General features: G+C 40.7%; 1 protein-coding gene across 2 annotated transcripts in view; it reads left to right on the top strand.

Moving 5' to 3' along the window:
* The first annotated feature begins 11,904 nt into the window (after positions 1-11,904).
* The window catches only part of CSRNP3 (cysteine and serine rich nuclear protein 3), a 132,649-nt gene continuing 119,565 nt past the window's right edge, over positions 11,905-24,988 (top strand). The window contains exons 1-2 of one of the 2 annotated variants that reach the window (XM_038751804.1): positions 11,905-11,973; positions 24,353-24,523. The gene's annotated coding sequence lies outside the window, so the exon portion shown is untranslated. Of the gene's footprint in view, positions 11,974-14,584; positions 14,641-24,352; positions 24,524-24,988 lie in introns of those variants that run through there. The other variant, XM_038751805.1, reaches the window with a different exon arrangement.

Genomic DNA, 24,988 nt, shown 5'->3' on the forward strand with positions numbered 1-24,988 from the left:
CCCAACAATGGACTCTGTCCAACCTGCTTAACTGGGCTTAACACGCGGTATGCGCTTATCAAATGAAATGGCAATAATAATGATAATAATAATAATAACAGGATCTTTGCCTTCAAGGAGCTTACAGTCTAGTGTGTGACAATAACACTTAAACCAGCATCACATGACTAACAGGAGCAAATAGAAGCAGTGTGGCTCAGTGGAAAGAGCACAGGCTTTGGAGTCAGAGATCTTGGGTTCAAATCCTGGCTCTGCCAACTGTCAGCTGTGTGACTTTGGGCAAGTCACTTAACTTCTCTGGGCCTCAGTTACCTCATCTGTAAAATGGGGATTAAGACTGTGAGCCCCTCCGTGGGACAACCTGATCAGCTTGTAACCTCCCCAGCACTTAGAACAGTGCTTTGCACATAGTAAGCACTTAATAAATGCCATTATTATTATTATTATTAATAGTTCTCAGGTGCCTCATCACTACTGGCAGGCTCATCCTAGACCTAATCAAATGTTTCTGCCATTCTAGCACTCTAACACTTAGGATTTCTGCCTTGTCCGCTTCCACAAGATGGCTCATTTCCCTGGTGATGGTGACCAGGGAGAGGAGCAGGCAGTGGAAGGAAACAGTTTAGCAGTCAGAGACTCTGGGAGGCTGTGTGATGAAACACAACTCTGGCAACACCCAAAACTGAGCCTGCTGTATGCATGAGAAGCAAAAGAAACTTGGAAATTGAGGGGAGGGGAACTAGTAAAGCCTGGCTTCTGACTCTTTCCCAAAAGATGGATGACTGAAATAATACTGTGGGGGGAGTGGGGAATTAGAATTCAATTTCCTCTGAATCAGTTCAAAAATCCTCAGTGGGGCTAAGCTCGAAAGTTCTTGCCCCCATAGGCTCTCAGCTGAGGAGGGAAATTTCATTTAGGGAAATGAAAGGAGCAGGCAGCGAGAAACGTATCAAATTGCCATGCAAATGTGCCACGCAAAGTGTTTCCTATGACCTTATCCACAATTATTCCTTGAGGGTACATGGCACAGTAATAAACAGTGCTGCCCCAGACCTGAACTCTGAGCCTTATCCTTCATGTTGTTTTTGGTTTGGGGTTTTCATAGTTTCATTGTTCCTTATATGCCGGTCACTCCCCTCACACCCCTCATTCTTAAACTATGAGATCCTCAAGGGCCAAAAACATTGTTGTCTATTATCACCTATGTATTTTTCCCCAGCACTTACAGTGTTTTGCACAGAGTACGGGCTTAATAAATGCTAGTACTATCACTCAAGCTCGGGAAACTCTTCCACACCATAACACTCTAGATCAGCATTCAGAAGACCAAGAGAATGAGAGATAGCCAGGCTATCCCACAGAACCTAGGAGATTTTCTCCTTTTTCTACCCTGGACCTCAGCTTCACCTTTAATGAAAGCATGTATCTATTATGATAAACAGGCCCTTCCAGCATGGATGAAGTAAATTCACCTTTTAAAATACTCTTATTACAATTCTGTGGGACTGAATGGAAATTCCCTGGGGTGTAGGTCAAAATCACCCTTAACTGTCTTACCAGTCAAAAACAGTTTTAGGAGTCAGGTCCTTAAATTCAGAAAACACGAGGAGAAAGATGAGAACAATTTACAGAATGATTTTAGTTGCTGCTTTTAAAATCAAATGCATGGTATTTTTTTATGGTGTCTATTAAGCCTCTGTAATGTACCAACCATCATACTAAGTGCTGAGGTAGTTACAAGATAACGTATTGGAGACGGTTCCTGTTCCATATAGAGCTCATAGTCTTAATCCCCATTTTACAGATTAGGTAACCGAGACACAGAGAAGTCAAGTGACTTGCTCAAGGCAAGTGGTGGAGCAGGGAACAGAACCTAGGCCCATGCTCTATCCACCAAGTCATGCTGCTTCTCAATATGTGAAGTATATTAAGAAAAAGAACAGAAACCCGTTGTTCTTCAGAGAAAAGATGCCACAAATTAAGTGAGAGCTTCTTGTAACCACTTAATAATGATGGCATTTGTTAAGCGCTTTACTATGTGCAAGGCACTGTTCTCAGCGCTGGGGGGGGGGATATGACTTTGGGCAAGTCACTTAACTTCTCTGTGCCTCAGTTACCTCATCTGTAAAACAGGGAATAAGATTGTAAGCCCCACGTGGGACAACCGGATCAGCTTGTAACCTCCCCAGGGCTTTGAACAGTGCTTTGCACATAGTAAGCGCTTAATAAATGCCATCATTATTATAAGATGATTCGGTTGTCCCATGTAGGGCTCACAGTCTGAATCCCCATTTTACAGATGAGGTAACTGAGGCACAGAGAAGTTAAGTGACTTGCCCCAAGTCACCCAGCAGAGATGTGGCAGAGTTGGGATTAGAACCCATGACCTCTGGCTCCCAAACCCGTGCTCTTTCCTCTGAGCCCAAAAAAACCAAATTGCCACATACAGCTCATCTGTTTTTCACCTCATGATCTTTTGGGCTTAATAGAAAATAAATGATTATGCATATTAAAGAACACGCAATATGCCCCAACACCCCCAAGGGACCAGGGACTAATTCCCAGCTCTGTGTTTTTTCCCAGTGCTTAGAGCAGTGCTGCATACACAGTAAGCACTTAATAGATACTATTGCTACTGTATACATTTCTAGGTTTCTAAAAATGGAAAGCCCCTCTCCAGTACTCTACTGGAGAGTTTCAAGTTTCCAGTACTCTACCAGTCTAGACTATGGGAGGGAGAGGCAAGTAGAGGCAAATCCACTCCATTCCTAGCTTGGGCAATGGCTGGCAAGTGGAAGGCAATCTGTTACAAGTCAAAATTCCCCTGTGCTGGGCACCAGCGGCATGGAAGAGAGTAGAGGGTGGAGACTCAAGTTTACTGCGCAGAAGGAGGCAATAGTAAACCACTTCTGTATTTTTACCAAGAAAACTCAATGATACACCACCAGAACGACTACAGATGAAGGTGGGGCGTAGACGACACAACAGCATAAGACAAGAGAAACATGGAAATGACTGGAGAAGTGCAAACAGGGGTAAAAGTAAATGAAAAGTCAATTCCTTGCTTTATGTCCTGGTACATAATTGACTTACATGTTGTCTTTAAAGTGGATTAACAAAAAACCAAGGAACTGCCCTGAAATAAAGAGGAACAAATTTGAAATGCAAGTCTCTTGAGACTTCTTTTAAAATACTTTCTCATTTCTCTAAGTGATGACTTGTTAGTGAATATTTTTTTCTTAATCCTATGTGCTTCCCTCCCTGTTTTGTATACAATATAAATGAAATAAAATGTATCTTATAATTTTCTTAACACTGAAATTATTAAAAATTTTATTTTGTGTAGCTTTATGTAACATTCCTAGTTAATTCTTTTTGGTATTTAATGCCATCATTAATTTTACAAGGCATTTTTGCTTAATGTTTTACTTTTTTGAAGCTCTAGTAAATGTGTCTGAATTCCTTCTTTTTTTAAAAAAAAATCTTTAATCCCATTGCCAGTGGTCATATTCAAAATGTAAAATGATAAATATATCTGTCCAGATGAAAAATTGCTGCTGTACAAAACAGAAGAATCCTGAATTGGCCAAAGTAGATGTAATGATGGATTTTATGGGACTCTAAATTTGTTTTAGAATGGGGAAATTGTCTTCTTGTATGCGGAGAACAATGGCTGAAATCCACAATATATTGTTGGGGGTTCAGACAGCTTTAAATATTGTCCCTTGTAAATCGAATTCCTTTTGATTTAAAGATGTGCATATGAAGATCCCTGGACTGGAGATGCTAGTATTTTAAACGGATGTCTGAGAGTGCTTTTAATCCCTTGTGTTAGTTAACTAAACGTATTATAGTGAATGAACCTCTCCTGGGAAATGGGATATCCCTGCAGAGACTTTTTCCCAGGCACAGCCCCTCCCTCCCACCCCATTTGACTGCCTTCTTAGGCACACTGGCCGTGACCCAGGGTCAAAAAACTTAAAAGTTTAATGCAGTTAGTGTTCTAAAGAGAGAGGGGAAGGGGAAGGATTTAAAAAAACAAGAGGGGGAAGGAAAGGCTAAGGAGAGCACAACAGCCTAAATGGCAAGAATGGCTAAATCTCCAATCGGTCTTTCAATTACCCACCTGTGGATTGCTGTGAGAAGTCAATTAAGGGATCTCCAGAGCTTCTGGGCTTGTCCTTGAAACTGCTTTTCTCATCCTTTCATTTTGGAGAGACCAAGGTGAAAAGAGGTTTTCTCCGTATTGTTTTTTAAACAAAAAACCTTCACTTGGGCAGGTGGTAACCTTGCCCTTGTTAAAACTCCTCCGAAAAGAACGTTACCTTGAGATTAGTGCAACTTTTTCAAAATTTACAAGAATCGCGGTGTAAAGCCTGTTCTTTTTGGTAGTTTTACAAGGAGAAATCCACCTGGAGCATCATGAACTTCAGCTGCTCAAATTTCAAAGGACTCTTCACTTCGGTGCTTTTTATGCAATTTAATTTCTGTACAGAACTGATATATTTAGCAAAACTTCATGATATTCCATAGGACCCACTTGTTTTATCTTGATATAGAAATCCAGCATATTGTCTCTTCCTGTATTGTTTCAGAGATTTCTTTATTTTATTTTCTCCATGAACAACGCAAAAATTACCCCAATACCTCCCCAGAGATTTTGATTTCAGTTGATGCTTCACATTTAAGGGCATTTATTAGTTGTGTGTAGAGTGATAGATAACCTGTGAACGCTTCATTTTCCTTTGTAAATAGGTTTTGTAAATAGGTCTTTATTAGTTTTTACTTTTCATTTGCTGTCTTTGTTCATTTACCTTGATAAGAAGAATGTTATCACAATAATTGTGGTATTTGTTAAACACTTACTAGGTATGGACACTGTACCAAAAGCTGAGGTGGATACAAGATAATCAGGTCCCACATGTAGTTCACAGTTCTATGTAGGAGGGAGAAGAGGTACTGAATTCCCATTATGCAGATGAGAGAACTGAGACACAGAGCGGTTAAGTGACCTGCCCAAAGTGCACACCAGATCATTGGTGGAGCTGGGGTTACAATATTACTCCGTTAAAGCTTCTCCATTTCTACTCACCATAGAGCACTTGTTTGAAGTTCAAATGATTTGGCACTGTAGTGGACAGGGGTCATCAGCCCAGTGTTCAGTCATTAGACATGGGTGAGATTTTGAAAAGACTACGATCCCACCAAGAAGGAGGAACAGCATAGCCTAGTGGATAGAGCATAGGCCTGGGAATCAGAAGAACCTGGGTTCTAATCCCGCCTCTGCCACTTGTAAGCCGTGTGACCTTAGGCAAGTTCCTTAACTTCTCTGTGCCTCACTTACCTCATCTTCAAAATGGGGATTAAGAATGGGAGCCCCGTGTGGGACAGGGACTGTGTCCAACCCAATTAGCTTGTATCTACCCTATTAGCTTGTATCTACTCCAGTGTTAAGTGCAGTGCTTGGCACATAGTAAGTTCTTAACAAATACCATAAAAAAATACCATTGATTGACCAGGACGTAGTTTGGTAGTCTAACCATAAGAACTACAATTTCCAATAACTGTCTGTTTTCCACATCAAGCAGAACCACCTTACCATTGGCTTTAAGGCTCTCCACCAGCGTTCTCTGTTTTACGTATCAGCTCAGCCACTTTTTTGCCTCAATCATCCTTCTCACGCTATATCCTGTGCCTGCGACTCTGCCCTTCAATTCTGCCAGACCACATCTCTCTCTATCTTCAAAACCCTCCTAAAATTCCATCTTTTTTTAAACAGCTCCTCCAATTAATTCCTAGTATCCAAGAGGTACTCTTAGCATTTGCATTCATCGTTTATGCACATTTGATAGTTAATTACTTACTCAGCAATTTTATGCTCACATAATCGTATCCTTCCTATTGTATCCTTAATAATAATAATAATAATTGGTATTGATTAAGCACTTATTGCCGGGGTGGGTACAAGCACATTGGGTCGGATACAGTCCCTGTCCGGCATAGGGTTCACAGTCTTATTCCCCATTTTACAGATGATGTACCTGAGGCACAGAGACGTGAAGTGACTTGCCCAAGGTCACACAGCAGACAAGTGGCAGAGTCGGAATTAGAACACATGACCTTCTGACTCTGTCCCTGGCTCTATCCCCTATACCGTGCTTGTTCTTTCTGCTGCTCCCACTAGAAATAGTGTGGGCTAGTGGAAGAACATGAGCCTGGTAATCAGAAGGCAGGGTTCTAATCCAGGCTCCTCCACTTTTCTGCAATATTATCTTGGGCAGGCCACAACTTCTCTGGGCCTCATTTTCCTCATCTATAAAGTGGAGATTCAATACCTGTTCTCCCTCCTACTTAGACTGTGAGCCCTATGTGAGACCTGATCGTCTGGTATCTGCCTCAGCACATAGTTCAGTGCTTGGCACATAAAAAGTGCTTAATAAATACTATCATTATTATTATGTGTTAATAATTTATGTTTCCCGGTTCCCTCTATTAGATGTAATCCCCCTGAGGGCAATGAGTATGTCTTTTGCTTCTGCTGTATATATGTTTGTACATATTTATTACTCTATTTATTTAATTTACTTGTATATATTTATTCTATTTATTTTATTTTGTTAATATGTTTTGTTTTGTTGTCTGTCTCCCCCATCTAGACTGTGAGCCTGCTGTTGGGTAGGGACCATCTCTATATGTTGCCAAATTATACTTCCCAAGCACTTAGTACAGTGCTCTGCACCAAGTGCTCAGTAAATATGATTGAATGAAATGAATGACATGCTGTACTTTTCAGAATAATACTAATTGTGCTATTAGTTAAGCACTTACTAAGCCAAGCACTGTACTAAGCCCCGGTGTGGATACAGATCAGGATCTGTCCCTGTCCCATTTGGGGCTCAGAGACTAAGGAGGAGGGAGGACAGGAATTTAATCCCCTTTCTGCAGATGAGAAAATGGGCACTGAGAGGCTAAGTGACTTACTCAAGTTCACAGTACAGTCAAGTAATAGAGGCAGGATTAGAACCCTGCTCTATTAACTTCTACTCCACTAGGCTACACTGCTTTGAATTTAGCATATTCAGTTCTGTCTATGAATCACGTCTACTAATTCCACTTTGCCCTTCCAAGCACTTAGTACAGTGCTCTGCATCCATTAGGGGTCAGTGAATATTAATGATTGGTTATTAATGTAGGTTTTCACTCTGCTTTGGTTAGAATATTTTTAGGTAATTAGGAAATGTGGTTACTGCTTGTAGTGTGATTAAAGGCATGGGAATGGAATGGGTGAATACTACCACTTGAGTTTTCCTTAATGCAAGATTTTGTAAGAATGCAACCCTTAGTTTAAGAAAAACTGATGTAGAGGGCTTGGCACACTGTAAAGTGCTCAATAAATACTTTTGATTGAAAATATTAATTGATGAATAAAGGGATAGGACTGATTTTTTCCTGGGATTTCCCAGACAATCATAAAAAGATAAATGCCAGGCTGCTGATATTGTGGTATTGGCTTTGTACTATCTGTGGAGAGGGTAACTCCCTTGGAATGCCAGTGAGTTCAATTAAGTGACAAAGCATGCTTCATTTTTGTCATCGTGCATTGGACCGCTACTAAAACCCAGATTGTGTATTTCTGATGGCAGCCATTATAAACACTTAAATGATTCCTTTTATTTAGGTTTCTGTAACTTTCCTCAATGTAAGGTCATTACATTCTCTACCCTCATTATCACTTCCATTACCAACCACACGGTGCTGAGGCTTATCCATGGGTGGCAGATGTTATCACCATATGTCTTCTGATCAATTTTCTATTCAAGGGTAATGCAATGTTTGGGGGCGAGCCAGATTCCACTCTTAGTAGAGTCTGCCCCTGTAATCTTTACCACTCAGTAAAAACATCAGTCCTTTCAACTTCCTGGCACTAATAACGGACCAAGACAACCACAGAGATGCTAGGGTAATTTTGCACATCTTAGTGTTAGTTGATCTCGCTCAGTCACTGTCAGGACAAAAAAAAAGTTTTCCCATAAAGAGTTGGCCATTATTATTTCAATTTTGCTTATTGTCACCTCAGAGTACTCTTGACTCAGATAGAGTCAGGCCACATAGAACAAGGGTAAAGGTGATATTTTAGAATCATGCACTTGAGGACATTTCTGTTCATTCCTTTAGCTTTGTGTGAACCTTGTATTCTTGGTTTTTAATGTCCTAGATTCATATATTATATTAATCAAAGGGAGACTTAAAGAGCATTACCAATTTTTCAATGGATACATTTTCGTATCTCTAAATGTTACACATCAAGTTTGCTTCAACAGCAGAAATTCTTCTGAAGTTTTAGAGTTGAATATTTGTGGAACATTTGGGCAGTTGTTTTAACAATAATAATAATAATAATAATAGTATTTGTTCAATGCTTACTATGTGCCAGTCACTTTACTAAGCACTGGGGTGGATACCAGCAAATCAGGTTGGGCACAGTCCCTGTCCCACATGGGGCTCACAGTCTCAATCCCCATTTTACAGATGCAGGTACTGAGTCAGAGAAGTGAAATGATTTGCCCAAGGACACACAGCAGACAAGAGGTGTAAACTGGATTAGAATCCAAGACCATCTGACTCACAGGCCTGTGTTCTATGTACTATGTCATGCTGCTTAGGTTTTCTCAACCGGGAGAATGAGATCAGTGAGGAGCACTAGAAGTCATTGAGTGGGACAACCTAACCTAGTATCATCATGTTCTCATTTTCTCCTTCACTGTTCTCCTTTTTTTCTTTTTGTCCTAGTATCATCATGTTCTCATTTTCTTCTTCCCTATTCTCCTTTTTCTTTTTGTCTATTCCTCTTCACCTCCACTCCCCTCTCTTTCTGACACCTCTTTCCCAACACCAATCCTTTCTCCCTCCACCTCGTATCCCCCCTTCTCTTGAATGCCAACAGAATCTTTTTTATCCAACCCACAATTTCTTATGATTTACTTCTGCATTTACCAGTGTTGCAGATGTGCTATATGTGAGTGTCAGCAGTCTAAGGAAACAAAATACTAGGGCTTTAGACCATATTCTTATTAAAACTATTTAACTTGCTCATAGTCTGAATTCTTTCAAGCAGATCTAATTTACCTGGCTGCCTTCCTGTGACCTAACAAGATGCCTCTCTCTCAGAATTTATTTTCTTTATTTTTAAATGTTCAAATGGTTTTGCGTTTAGCATAGTATTTATTTGACTAAATGTTGGTCTTAAAAAAAAGTGTGGCAGTCACATGACCCGAGGCAACGAATTCGCTATTTGTGTTTACCTTTAATTGGTAGATTTCATTATTTATGGACATGGAATCAGGACTACATTCAGAAAATATGCTAATCCTAATGTCTAAAGGCAGCAACATGATAAATGTCATTCCATTTTTGCACTGCTTAATCTGAATGTTCTGATCACATTAAAAAATATGATGGGGCTTAATTTGGTTCTAACATGTATCTAAAATGGAACTTTGCCAAGTAGGACTGCATAATGAAAATGGTAAGAACCATCTATTTTGAAACTTTGAAATCATTTCACATCACTTCTATTTCTATGCAGAAAGAATACATTCAGTTTTGCAAAGCATTTGGTTTTGTGATCAGCTTAATCCAAGTACACAATAAGTGCCCAGAATTTGTACTGAGAAAAACAGAACGAAATGAGTAGAGAAGCAGCATGGCTAGAGAAGCAGTGTGGCTCGGGGGAAAGAGCCCGGGCGTGGGAGTCAGAGGTCATGGGTTCTAATCCTGGCTCTGCCACTTGTCAGCCGTGTGACTTTGGGCAAATCACTTCACTTCTCTGGGCCTCAGTGACCTCATCTGTAAAATGGGGATTATGACTGTGAGCCCCATGTAGGACAACCTGATCACCTTGTATTTCCCCAGCGCATACAACAGTGCTTGGCACATAGTAAGCACTGAACAAATACCATCATTATTATTATTATTTTACTTGTTTTCAGTTCTGGGTGTGCTTCGGTTTTGTTTCACTTGAGGTGAGGGAGGGCTGAAGGATGTAAGCCGCATGTGGGACAGGGACTGTGTCCAACCTGATTTCCTTGTGTCTACCGGAGCACTTAGAACAGTGTCTGGCACATGGTAAGTGATTAACAAATACCCTTATTATTATTATTGTTATTATTATTACGTGCTGTTAAATTGCCACATTTGACTAACTTCACCATTGGGTCCTTTTCATTTAACTCTGAATTGTCAGGGAGTGCTCCCTTTATTCATCCCCCCAGCACCAGCCTCGTAGAACTCATGTACATATTTGTAATTTATTTATTTCTATTAATAGTAATTATTATGAAAGTTGTTAAATGCTTACTATGTGGCAGGCACTGTACTAAGCACTGGGGTGGATAAAAGCAAATGTGGGGCTTACAGTCTCAATCCCCATTTTACAAATAAGGTCATAGAGGCACATTTGCCCAAGGTCACCTAGCAGACAAGTGGTGGAGATGGGGTTAATGTCTCCCTTCTAAATTGTAAGCTCGTTTTGGGAAGGGAATTTGTCTGTTTATTGTTCTATGGTAATCTCCCAAGGCTTAGTATAGTGCTGTGCACACAGTAAGCACTCAATAAATACGATTGAATGAATAAGAGTTCAATAAATAAATAAATAAAATAAATCCGACTGAATGAATGAGTGCAGATCTCTCTAATTGGAGACCTTCCCAGACTGAGCCCCCTCCTTCCTCTCCCCGTCCTCCCCCTCCCCATCACCCCCACTTTACCTCCTTCCCCTCCCCACAGCACCTGTATATATGTATATATGTTTGTACATATTTATTACTCTATTTATTTGTACATATTTATTCTATTTATTTTATTTGGTTTATATGTTTTGTTTTGTTGTCTGTCTCCCCCTTCTAGACTGTGAGCCCGCTGTTGGGTAGGGACCGTCTCTATATGTTGCCAACTTGTGCTTCCTAAGCGCTTAGTACAGTGCTCTGCACACAGTAAGCGCTCAATAAATACAATTGAATGAATAAATAATTAGTTTGGGGACTGTCTGAAATCTGATTTTTCCCTTGTTTTCAGTTTCCCCGCTGCTTTCTTCTCATTCTTTGTTTTTATCACCTCCCCACCCCTGTTTTTTTTTTCTCCCTGTGCCAGAGGAGCATGGATTTTTTCCTGGAACTGAGGCAGAGGTGGGAGGGGAGCACGAGGATGGTGAGTGGCCCCTTGGTTATTGGCCGGCCAGGGGCCGCTGGCTCGGAAGGGAGGAAGGTACCCGAGGAGCAGCAGCAGCAGGAGGAAGAGGAGGAGAAGGATTTGGAGAAGGAGAAGGAAAAGGAGGAGGAGGAGGATTAGGAGAAGAAGGAGCAGGAGAAGAAGGAGCAGGAGGAGAAGGAGGAGGAGGATTAGCAGAAGGATTAGGAGAAGAAGGAGCAGGAGGAGAAGGAGAAGGAACAAGAGGAGGAGGAGGTTAGGAGGAGGAGGAGCAGTGGGAGAAGGAGGAGCAGAAGAAGGATTAGGAGAAGGAGGAGCAGAAGAAGGATTAGGAGAAGAAGGAGCAGGAGGAGAAGGAGAAGGAACAAGAGGAGGAGGAGGTTAGGAGGAGGAGAAGCAGTGGGAGAAGGAGGAGCAGAAGAAGGATTAGGAGAAGGAGGAGCAGAAGAAGGATTAGGAGAAGAAGGAGCAGGAGGAGAAGGAGAAGGAACAAGAGGAGGAGGAGGTTAGGAGGAGGAGAAGCGGTGGGAGAAGGAGGAACAGAAGAAGGATTAGGAGAAGGAGGAGCAGGAGCAGAAGGATTAGGAGAAGGAGGAGGAGAAGCAGCAGCAGGAGAAGGTGGAGGATTATTAGAAGAAGGAGGAGGAGCAAGAGGAGGAGGAGGAGGAACAGGAGGAGGAGGAACAGGGGGAGGAGGGGGGCCAAAGGAGGAGTAAACGCTCCTGTCGGCGCTGACCAGGCTGAAGGAGAGCAGCCCAATTTTCGCAGGTAAAACGGGAAAAAAAAATCCTTCCCTGGCCAGGCTTTCCGCGTCGCAATCGAGGCCCTTTTCCCAAGGCAAAAGCGACTCCCCCGATCTCTCCTAAATCCTCCCTGCATCACGGACCTCGGCTCCGGCCCAGCCCGATCCGTGCAGCCGCATGGCCGGTTCGAGGGGCCAACTTTGGAAGCCGATGCCCCCCCCCCCCCCCCGAGGAGAATCCAGTTTTGGGGGGGTGGGGTGGGGAGGGGGCCTGCTAATCCCTCAAAATGAAGCCCGAGGCACAGAGCTAGACGCCCCGGAGGGGGATATCCCCATCCATGCCAAGGGCTGGGAGGAAAGGAACTGAATGAAAATGGACTGAGCTCCATTGTAAGTGACTCGTGGTGGGATGGAATAATGGCACGGATCCGCTGAATTGGGAGGGGGGAGGTAGTTTTTTCCGGTTAGTTGGTTGGGAATTTTTGGAATGATGCTTTTGGGGAGCAGTTTACTTTGTGCAACTGTTTTGACTGTGTGTGTGTGTGTGTGGTGTGTGTGTGTGTTTTGGGGGTTGGTGCCATCAAACAGATGCAGCTGCTGCTTAATTGTCTCTCGTGCTGGACAACAGGCAGGTGTGTTCGACTCTCAAATGCTTACAGGTCTTTTGAGGATCCAATAGTGTGTTTTTCTTTTAAATCCCGTTTTAATTGATATACTTTCGTCGACTATCATCAGTAAAGGCTAAATTATCTAGTGCTACAAAATATATATATATATATATATATATATATATATATATCTAGCTATTCATTCATTCAATCGTATTTATTGAGCACTCACTGTGTGCAGAGCACTGTACTAAGCGCTTGGGAAGTACAAGTTGGCAACATATAGAGACGGTCCCTACCCAACAGTGGGCTCACAGTCTAAAAAGGGGAGACAGAGAACAAAACCAAACATATTAACAAAATAAAATAAATAGAATAAATATGTACAAATAAAATAAATAGAGTAATAAATACGTACAAACATATATACATATATTCAGATACTGTGGGGAGGGGAAGCTATATATATCTATATATAGCCATCTATCTATATAGATAATAATGCTGGTATTTGTTAAGCACTTACTATGTGCAAAGCACTAGTCTAAGCACTGCGGGGGGATATAATAAGGATGGTATTTGTTAAGCGCTTACCATGTGCAAAGCACTGTTCTAAGCACTGGTGGGGCTCACAGTCTTAATCCCGATTTTTACAGATGAGGTAACTGAGGCACAGAGAAGTTAAGTGACTTGTCCAAAGTCACACAGCAGATAAGTGGGATTAGAACCCAGGACCTCTGACTCTGAAACCTGGGCTCTTTCCACTGAGCCACACTGCTTCCCCTTCCATATATCTATATAGATATATAGCTAGATATCTATATGCACATACCCATCCTTTGCGGCTGATGTCTACAAGCTAATACGGCTTTAAAAATCCGATTCAAGGTTTAACATTGCTAATTGAATTAGAACATGCTAGGATGCTTTCTCTCAATATTTACACTATTCTAGATGCAATTGATAATCCATAGAGGTAGTTGCTTGAAAAACACTTCCTTCAAAACGTAAATCTGGTAGGTGGATCTTCTTTGAATCTTAGAAGAGTACCAAAATCAGGTTAATACACCCCTCAGACATCTTTTAGGAAAACCCATTTTTCCTTTTGATGTGGCTTAGTAGTTTCATTTATCCGCTTTTGATACTTTAAAATGAATTCCTTTCGGCACTGATTAAAAATCCCTGTCATTAAATCTAAGTTACAGAAACTAATAAGGTGGAAGTAAACTTCAACCAAATTTCAATTACATCAACTTTTTTTGCAATCATTAATTAAACCAGTGAAAGAGAGGCTCAGGCAAAATATGGAAAAAAATACTAATTTATTAGGAGTACTGAAAAGTAGTTTTTACACACTAAATTAAGACACTTGCATAAAGTGATACTTATTGATCTAGTAGGATAAAATATCTTAATCTTGTTTCAAAATCATTTAAATACCTTGATTTTTGCAGTACTTCCAGTTATGGTTTCCTGCAGATTGAGTATGAAATATGACTCTTGAAATCATAAAAGCACTAGTCTTTAGGTCACAATTCAGTGTTACATAAGTAGAGCTAGACTACTTGTTAAGATCGATTCTTAAAATATTCTTTATCTATTTAGTTACAGCTTTTAAAATTAAATCCTGACTAAGGATACCTCCAGGAATGAAGGGGAGTTAATGAAAATTAGAGAGCAGAGTTCCACATGTTTTTAAATTATTCCGTATCCTTGGAAACCGACCGCTGCAGATGCATCTCGCTTTCTTCGCCTAAAAATATCTTCCGTTTAATAATCACTGTGGGAAAGATATTGAATAAAAGCAGGCTATCTTGTTATTAGTTTTTATTATTTCCTTAATGGTTTTTATATTTCAGGGTGGACTGCAGATCTGCCCATTCTCATTCAGCCTGCCCAGTCCGTTTCTGGTTGATCAGAAACATTTCCTGGTGGAAATGTGAAAACTGGGATAGCTCTTACGGTAGCCTATTGGGAAAAGAAACAGAGAATGTGTTCTATGTACTGGGGAGAAGGTTGGCGAGAGCATCACTGTCAGTTAGGTTCCTGGCCAGCAAAAGGCAGAAATGCGGATGAGTGGAACAGGTATGTGACATCTATTTGAAGAGTAAACTACCGTCTTCCATTTTTTTTTTTGATTAAGTACTTGGAAGATATTAAGGGAAGCTTTTTAATGGGAGCCTACCATTTATTTTCTGTTTAAAATTACCTTTGGGCAAATGTTTGGGAAGATACATTTTTAACCCTACTCCTGTTCCAAAATAGTTGGAATTTTGTCTGAATCTGAAGGTCATTGCTCATTAGTTTTCATTAATAGAAAGGCATTGCTTTGCTTTTGCAGGCTCCTTGATATCAAATCAAATGTTGTTCAATGTGTTCTGCCATAGGATATCATTAAATTGCAACCCATTGTTGGGTAGGGACCGTCTCTATATGTTGCCGACTTGTACTTCCCAGCACTTAGTACAGTGCTCTGCACACAGTACGTGCTCAATAAATACGATGGAATGAACATTATACTGAGATTAAGATGGAATCCTAAATATCATAAGGAATACATTTTCAAATGCATTTGAAAAATTGTGTTTTTAATTTGTAAAAATCACAAGTAATGATTATTTTAGGTGATACTATTAATCTACATTTTATCACATTTTCATTATTTTTTAGAACTGTTGTCCCAAAAAACTTTATCTTGCTCTAAACTGTGATGAAGAAAAAGTGACAATTTTGCCGATGAATTTGACCTTACTCTGATAGCTAGCATACTAAATATGTTTTTCCACTTCTTGAAAATACAATTTATAAACTCTTTCAGTTTGGTGATTTGATACACAAAAACTAATGCTTTATTTTCACAGTATCACATCTTATTAACGATACTACCACTAAATTATTACATGAATTACATTTGTAACTTAAATATTTTGTCAGCTAATCAATGGTATTCATTGAGCACTCACTGTGTGCAGTGTCATACTAAATGCTTGGGAAAATACAGTATAATAGAGTAGGTAGACTCAGTCCCTGCCCACAAGGAGTTTACAATCTATGGGGAAAGACAGACATTAAATTAAATTACAAATAGGATAAATGTAATATATTCATTTTGTTTATCAATATAGCATCTTTTAAATTTAAGATATGAAATCTCATTTTTAATGTAATGAATGAAAGCAAATAGTTTGGTAGATTTTACCTTTAGAGAATATTAAAGAGAAGACTCACAGTAAAGTGAATGAATGATGAAATTGTATAGCAAATAGATATGTTTAGTATGAGGTCTACAGGTCTTGGGCATTGTCAAATTCCTGGAAATAATTATTTGAAGAGTAATAGCTCTAAAAGACAGGCAACTTAAAAGTAGTCTTTCATCACTGTGTAATTACTGCTTCATGGTTCTTTGTTAATATTAGCCTATCAGGTTTGTAGGTGAGCTTTATGTGGCCCTGTTCACTGTCTTGTAGGAAAAATGAAAGATTTAATTCTGTTCTTTATAACATCATGAGGTTGCTACTTCTGTGCCAGTTTGTCATGCTACCTGTCCTTTGTTGAAAATGTTGGGAAGTGATGCGTTCTAGAATGATAGTAAGGTGACGTGTTTTGGGGTAAGTGCCTTGGACGTGATGTTGGAAATGGTTAGTGTGACTGAAGGGCAATTTTGTCATATTTTTCCATGTGTTACTGCTTGAGTAAATCTCGGTGGAATTAGGGATTAACATGGGAATTAATTACATGTTTCAAGGCAGGGAAAGATGGTCAGCCCTGGTGAGACTTATGAGCCAGTGGTGTTTAAGATCATCAGGCCCTTGATGATCCTGGCTTGTAATATTTGGGAAGGGCTATAACATTACTAGAAACCAACCCCAAAGCTGCCTTTTGTGAGATCCGGTTAATATCCTCTCAAGTCACATGGTCAGAGCTGAAAAGAGTTAATACTCAGCACAGTTTCCCTTCTAAAGGAGCTGTAGAATATGATTGGCACACAAACAATTAAATATGCAAGTTGCTGTATAAGGTGAGAGGATGGTGGGGAAGAAACACCATCAATAGGAGGAGAACAAAGGAATGCCCTTCGATTCCTCTCAATCTACCATTCAGTCAATTGGTCAATACGTAGAAGCAGCGTGGGTTAATGGGAAAAGTGCAGGCCTGAGAATCACAGGATCTGGATTTTAATGCTGGCTTCATTGTCTGCCAGCTGAGTGTCCTTGGACAAGTCACGTAACTTCTTCATGCTTCATTTTTCTCATCAGTAAAATAGGGATAAACCGTCTTTTCTCCCTTACTCCTAAATGGTCAGACCCATGTGGGACAGGGACTATGGCTGACCTGACTCTCTTCTATTGACCTCAGTGCTTTACAGTGCTTTTTGCATCTGTCAACCAATTAATGGTATTTATTGAGTGCTTACTATGTGCAGAGCACTGTGCTAAGCACTTGGGCAAGTACAACAGTTAGGTATGTTCCCTGCCCACATTGACCTTACATAGTAAGCGCTTAACAAATGTTATAATTACTGTTATAATCTTAGAAACTTTAAGGAGCTGACAGTGTCATTGGGAAAACGCCATTATTTTTTCACACTGAATTTATTGTCATAGTCAAACTGATGACTGATAATGAATGAGCTCTTTAGTAAGAGATGACTTCCAAACCAGAAAAATATTTTCCAGTGGCCCAACTTTTCAATTTTAGCCAACAGCATGCCACATTTATTGTTACTTATTGAGTTCTCAATATGTGATATAGATATTAAATATTTCTTTAATATGGGAAATGTGCTTGTTTCCTAACTTTAGAAAGTTGTCAGTGAAACAGTTTTGGTATTTCATCAGCATTACCATTTATTTACAGAGTGCTATATGGTCATTTTTGTTAGTTATTTCTAACCCAGCCCGGTGAAGTAATTAACTATTAACTACTGTCATTTGTTCTTGCTGAATCAAGTTTCCTGTTTTTTGTTGATGATTTTATTCCAATCGTCTCAAAAAGTCTGTGTCCAAGGGACCTGGGGAAATAGAGGTGGTCTTTCTGGGACCCCTCATAACCTACTTCTAAAGAAATCCTGGAAATACAGTTTAGTGTTAATGGAATGGTGAATGGACAGATTGTACTCCAGGTGTCTGTGATTGTGTCATCCTTGGAAGGGGCCCATCAAGGGGAATTCCATCGGGAATGGTTCCAGGTCGTTTCATTAGCGATTATGATAATGAAATAGGGAGTGTGCTCATTAAATTTGCTGGTGACACCACGTTGCTTAGGATGTCTGGTTCTCTGTTGCTAGATTTAAAACTCAAATCACCTGGACAAATCGAAATAGAATGATGAAAGCAGGGTAAATTTTAATAAGGAAAAGTCTAGGGTAAATTGCCCGAAGAACAATAATAATGATATTTATTAAGAACTGACTTTGTGCTAAGTAATGGGGTAGATAAAAAAATAGTCAGATCTAATGGTCTCTGCCCCTTAAGAGGCTCAAATCCATATTTTATAAATTAAGGAATGAAGGCACAGTCAGGTTAAATGAGCATGGCCTAGCAGATAGAGCACAGGCCTATCTGCTAGAGCACAGAATCATAAGGACCTGGGTTCTAATCCTGGTTTTGCCCCTTGTTGCTGTGAGACCTTGGACAAGTCACTTAACTTCTGTGCCTCAGTTCCCTCATTCTGTAAAATGGAAATTGAGACTGTGGGCTCTATGTCAAACAGGGACTGTGTCCAACCCAATTATCTTGTATCTACCCCAGCACTTAGAGCTCTCCCTGGCATGTAATTGGTGCTTAACAAATACCACAATTATTATTAATTGCCCAAGGTCGAACACAGTAGGCCAGTAGCAGAACTGGAATTAGATGTTCTGATTGAAGATCCATGCTCTTTCCAACAAATCATACTGAGGAAAGGTGAATTTTACGTGAGCGTGACAGGAAAAGATAAGATGACTATAGTTTCAAAGACATAAGCTAGGTCCTGTTCATTGAAATGCTGCACGGAGTCTTCTGAGGTCATTTCTCAGGCTCAGTAATGTGCAGGGCTTTATTAGAGTACAATACTAAGAACATCATAAATGTGACTGCAGCACTGGGCCATCGAGCCCTGTATTAGAGATTTCTGGTTGGGAGAATGACATCATTTGCAACTGTGCTGGTGAGGGGATGAGGGACTAAAGGAAGATAAGGCCCAGGACTACCATTGAAGAGAGGTTATCTCATCATTGCACTGTCAGGGCAGTGAGCCAGAAAGGAGAAGATCCAAGACTGGAAATGGTAATAATAATAATAATAATAATGGCATTTGTTAAGTGCTTACTATGTGTCAAGCACTGTTCTAAGTGCTGGGGGTGGGGGGGGAAATACAAGGTAATCAGGTTGTCCCACATGTGGCTTACATTCTTGATCCCCATTTTACAGATGAGATAACTGAGGCATAGAGAAGTTAAGTGACTTGCCCAAAGTTACACAGCTGACAAGTGGCGGAGTCAGGATTAGAACCCATGGGCGCAGAGGCTCGAGGAGGAGCAACAAAGGCTGGCAGAATGGGATGCTCTCCCTCTTCCTTGTGGCAAAGGCGTGCAGTCGGTCTGCGTCATGTTGGAGTCGAGCTACATTTAACTGCACTTAAGGGATCGAATCCATAACTTGAGGCACCTAGAGGAGTAGAGTTCATTCCTCTTATAGTGGAAAGAGCATGGGCTTGGGATTCAGAGATCAAGGGTTCTAATCCCAGCTGTGTGACTTTGGGCAAGTCACTTAACTTCTCTGTGCCTGTTACCTCATCAGTAAAATGGGGATTAAGACTGTGAGCCCCACGTGGGACAACCGGATAACCTTGTATCTACCCCAGTGCTTAGAACAGAGCTGGGCAGATAGTAAGCGCTTAACAAATACCATCATTATTTTATTATTATTATATCTTTCCCTGGGAAAGAGCCTTCACCTATTCAGTCCAAGAGAATTGGTCCAAGAGAAAGGAGAAGCTGAGGGAGGACTTTGAGTCTTTAGAGAAGAGTGATGAGCAGCTGGTTTTTACTTCTGCTAGGGAAAGGACAAGAGAAGGCATTTAAATGTTAGCGACAGATTCGTTTAGACATTAAAAGAAAATTGAGTCACTAGAGGTAGACAGTGATAATCAAGGCAGATGGTATAGTCTTCTGTAGGGATTTTTAAGAAACGGCAACTACTGTATCTTTTTGGGTTGGTTTCTCTTCATGGGGAAGAACTAAATGATCTTTTATCATCTAAACAGTCCCTTCCACCTCTGTGATTCTAAAATTAGAAACCAACTAAGCCCTCTTAATGCTACCTGCAGGTGGCATTGACTGCTCCTTTGATCTTTTCCTTCATGACTTCATCCTGGAAGGAGATAATGTAAGACAAGGGTATGGAGTCAAATCAATCAATCAGTGGTATTTATAGCATCTTGCATTTATAGCTTTTACTGTATGCAGAGCACTTTACTAAGCACTGGTGAGAGAAAGTACAATGGAGTTAGTATACATGATCCCTTCTTCGACTGTATTAAGCACTTATTGTGTGCAAAGCACTGTACAAAGTGCTTGGGAGAGTACATATAACAGACACATTCCTGCCCACAGCAAGCTCACAGTCTAGAGGGGGAGATAGGAGTAGGTAGCCACAGCCATTTAAGAGGCTCAGTGATATAAGAGGGATTTGAACAGCAGTAAGCAGCCCTTCCCACAAGGAGCTTACAGTCTAGAGGTGGAGACAGGATTAGGTAACCACAGCCATTTAAAGCGTTCACTGGTATAAAAGGGCTTAAACAGCAGCAACCAATCATCCAGTACATAATAATTTTGGTATTTATTAAGCGCTTACTATGTGCAAAGCACTGTTCTAAGCGCATATGGTTCTATATCCATTTGGGTCGATTCAGGCTACGTTTTTTCCTTTTCACTAGAAGTGGCTCTCACTGAATGAACTACTCATTGGTGGGTGAGAAAATAGATAAGAAATCTGCTTATGATTTCCGGACTTTCTGGTCTTTCATTCATTCATTCAGTCGTATTTACTGAGCACTTACTGTTTGCAGAGCACTGTACTAAGCGCTTGGGAAGTACAAGTTAGCAACATATAGAGACGGTCCCTACCCAACAGTGGGCACACAGTCTAGAAGACTGTGTCTTGACCCTTCCTCTTTCCTGCGGACCTTAACCAGTGTCACTTGCACAGTGTGACTAGGTTTTAAAGAGCTTTACAGTTTAACTTTGACCCGGCTCAGCAATGTGTGAACTTTGAAAAGGCATCCTGAGGATTATGTATATTGTTGGTTAAACCATCTGTAAGTACCATACCAGTTCCATAGGTGGTCTTTCAGGGGTGCAGTTGACTTTGGCTGACAAGCTTACAGTCTTGTTGAAAGGCAGGGGAATCTTTAGGCAAAAATAGCCCACATTTAGTGTCTATCTTTGAAGAGGCCCTAGACTATTACCGAGGAGAGAGAGTAGGATTTCCAGGTCAGATATGTGAAAAGTGTCAGAACCTAAATTACAGAAACACGAGCCTGCTGTGCCTTCCCTCCTGTTGAATTACTGTTTTCTTTTTAAGAGTGTAAATGCTTTTTTATTTTGAATCTGAGATCTTCATGTTTAACTGCACTGTGAAGCCATTTAAATTGCAGATTTTCTTAAAGTTACCAGGGGAACAGACCTGGAGATGGGAAATAAAGCATGTGAGGTTAAAATGCAGGTATGCACTATAAAAGTGGAAGTGATGTGGTTGAAATAATAATAGTGTTATTTAAGTGCTTATTAAGTGTCAAGTACTGTGCTAAGCACTGAGATATATACCCTATAAACAGATCAGACCCAGTCCCTGACCCACATAGGACTCAAGTGCAAGAGGAGGAGAGGAAGTGGGTGGGCATTTTATCCCCATTTTTCACAGATGAAGAAGGTTCAGGGTTGAGAGAGACTTTTAGTTCTAGTTAGAATTTTTTCCCGACAGACCTTGGATAAACCACTGAGCTTCTCACTGCTCTTAAATTGTCCATTATTTTGTCTTGTTGCAATCATTTCCCAACACAACAAATCAAAATTAAAGACATTTCAGAACCGGTAATATCTCATTTCTATGCTTCAGCATGACTTCATTTTTGTGGTATTTGTTAAATGCTTACTATGTGCTGCATACTGTTCTAAATCAGGTTGGACACAGTCCCATATAAGGCTCTCAGTCTTAATCCCCATTTTACAGATGAGGTAATGGAGGCCCAGAGAAGTTGTGACATGCCCAAGGTCACACAGCAGACAAGTGGTGGAGCAGGGATTAGAACCCACATGTTTTGTTTTGTTGTCTGTCTCCCCCTCTAGACTGTGAGCCCGTTGTTGGGTAGGGACCATCTCTATATGTTGCCAACTTGTACTTCCCAAGCGCTTAGTACAGTGCTCTGCACACAGTAAGCGCTCAATAAATACAGTTGAATGAATGAATGAACCCAGGTCCTTTGGACTCACAGGCCCATGCTCTAGCCACCAGGCCATGCTATTTCTCTTTACCTCCCTTGCTTAATTGAGCAGCAGTTGGGTAAAAATAGGTTACAAATTGTCCTTTTGGGTGTTTTTGCATTTGATAGTTGATTATTCAGTTCAGCATCTATGTATGCATTGCTAGAAGATTAACCTAAATGCTGTCCTTTAGCAGCTTGCTCTTTGAACCTACCTTGTGAAAGTTTTATTATTTTGTCATTTCTCAAAAGGCAATGAAGTAGGGTCACTAGTAGTATTTCCATTTTACTGTTGATGTGCCAAAAGGAGCAGTGGTCTTGCCTGGGTTCTCACTTTTTCCTGTCCTGAATCCCAAGATTGTGAGCATTGTATACACTTCCCCATTTTTTAATATTTTATTCCAGTTGAATTCTTTCAAATACCATATTTAATGAATTTTTAAGAGTGACCAGAGTCATTTCATCATTTTAAAGAGGGCCTTTGTGGAGAGGGCAAGCTTAATGGAGGACAATCATACTAAAAATGCTCTTCCCTTAGACTGTCAATGTTTTCTCTTCCCACCTATTATTGGCGATATCTGAATGGGACTAGAATCTTTAATCTCCCTCACAATCCAGCTGCTCCTGCAGTCGAGTCACAATCCTTTGTTTATGATATTGCAGTCTGTTGCCATGGAAATAATTGCAATATCGCAAATTCAGTGTTATAACCCCAGTGAATTTCAGCAGGAAAAAAAATGGGTGTAAGGGAGATGGGAATGTACTACTTTTATTATAAGGGCTTCTTTTTTTTTTTTTTGGAGGCGGACAAAAATGGGTAAATATTCCCCTTCTGCCTCCTTTCTCCCCAGTATTTTTTCTTCCTCGTCAAAGACCTTTGTCACTGTGGCCAACTTACATGCCGTGACCTTAGGTGTGGGAGTCAGCACGGCTTTGGTAGTGGTGTCAGACTGGTTGTAAATGACTCATGTTTTCCTTCCTCTGCCATTGACTTTCTGGCAGATTTCAGTCCAGCACTCCCACCACACCTCTCATAGGCACACAGATCCTCCTTCATCAACTGGGAAATTCTTAAGAACCTCTTCCCTCTAGACTGTGAACTCCTTGTGGGCGGTGAAAGTGTCTTCCAACTCTGTTATATTGCACTCTCCCAAGCACACAGTAAGCACTCAATAAATATAATTGATTGATTGTCCAAAGTAGTGCATAAAACTGGATATGTGCTCCAATTCCTCAGTCAAGCATACCAGAGCTTGAGTTTCCATCAGCATCTATTTTTTTGAGCTGTGGGACTCTATACCAAAATTCTTGGTGGAATCCTACAGAGGAATCCCTTTTTCACTGTTTTCCGTTCCTATACACTAGAGACAGAGGCATATAAAGTATGCCGTTAATGCGCCTGTTCTCTAAAATGAATGACTCTATTTTGGTGCTATCTATGATATTACACCTATGTCTTGGAGAAAGGGAAAATGGGAAATTAGAATTTCTTCCTCCCTGTTCCCCTGCCCCCCAGATCAGATAGTACTCCTCTGTAAAAAAAAAAAAAACCCATAAGCGGCGAGTGTGTGTGTGTGTGTAGGATTTCAAGTTTTGGGGGGCTTTGTCCCTCTTTATTTACTGTATCAGTTTTGAATTTCTTTTTAAACGAAGGCCTGTAGGATTTCAATGCCAAAGCTGAAGGGGTGCATGAATCCATTCCGTGGCAGACGGCCCCCTCCAGTGTGGGTAGAAATAGGTGTTCCCTGTAGCTTTCTTGGCCTTTGTTGGGAGCACAATGAGGAATTGAAATTCTGAAGGCAGAGTTATCCCCTGCGATACACTTTATTTCTAGGGGACAGAGTCCTAGGAAAGTGTGTGCCTGTGTACCTCTAAAACCCAATCTCCCTGAAGGGCTCTAATCTGTATGCACTGTAAGTATGACTGCAAGTAACTGAATGATCTGTTTTGTTCAGAATTGAGCCCCGTGTCAGGAACAACACATACTTGAACAGAACAAATCAAATCAACACCTTTGATTCCTGCTTTGGCATTTCAAAATACCTGTCCCTATTTCCTTATGTATAGCTCTAATCCTATAGCCTCATTTTGATTCTTTCCAGAAAGCTTTTGTTTTTATAGCTGGAGGTAAATAAGGCCAACTGCTTCGTGAATTTCCTAAGTCAATTATAGAAATATCAAAAATAAGAATCCGTTTAGAGTGGATATAGAAGCCTGGCTTATGTGATTTAAAAAAAAATGTTTAAAACCCATATAAATGACTTCAGAGACCTTGGCTGCCCAGTCAGCGGTCATATGTTTCAATGCTTCATTGCTTCTGATCCTGGTGCAGGTACATGTGACAGTGTTGCAGCTATGAGTGGAATTTTAAAGAGGAAGTTTGAAGAAGTTGAGGACGCCTCATCCTGCTCCTCGGTGTGGGAATCAGATGATGAAGTTTCTAGCTGTGACGGAACAGGCAGTGGCGAAAGCGTACGTCCACCCACTTTTAAGCATTTTACCCGTAAGTATTTCAAGTGATCGTAAAACTTTCTATTACAGTGTATTCCCTAAATTATTTAGCGGGGATGAAATCTTGGTATTTTTAGTTTAGGACATTTACTAATATCTGCACTTTCATGGAATAGGAGTTGTTAATAACAATAATAATCATGGTATTTGTTAAGTGCGTACTGTGTACCAAGCTCTGTTCTAAGCGCTGGGATAGATACAAGTTAATCAGGATGGATACAGTTCCTGGCCCACATGGGGCTCATACTCGTAATCCCCATTTTACAGATGAGGGAACTGAGGCCTGGAGAATTTAAGTGACTTGCTCAAGGTCACACAGCAGACTTGTGGCAGAACCGGGATAAGGACCTAGGTCCTTCTGAGGAGGGCATGAACCGGGCCGGCAAGACCACCCAGTGCTGGAAGCTGGTGGATGCCCTGGGGGCCAGCGGACAACCCGCCCACCTCCTCACATTCC

The sequence above is a fragment of the Tachyglossus aculeatus genome, chromosome 9, assembly GCF_015852505.1.
Source record: "Tachyglossus aculeatus isolate mTacAcu1 chromosome 9, mTacAcu1.pri, whole genome shotgun sequence".
Lineage (NCBI taxonomy): Eukaryota > Metazoa > Chordata > Mammalia > Monotremata > Tachyglossidae > Tachyglossus > Tachyglossus aculeatus.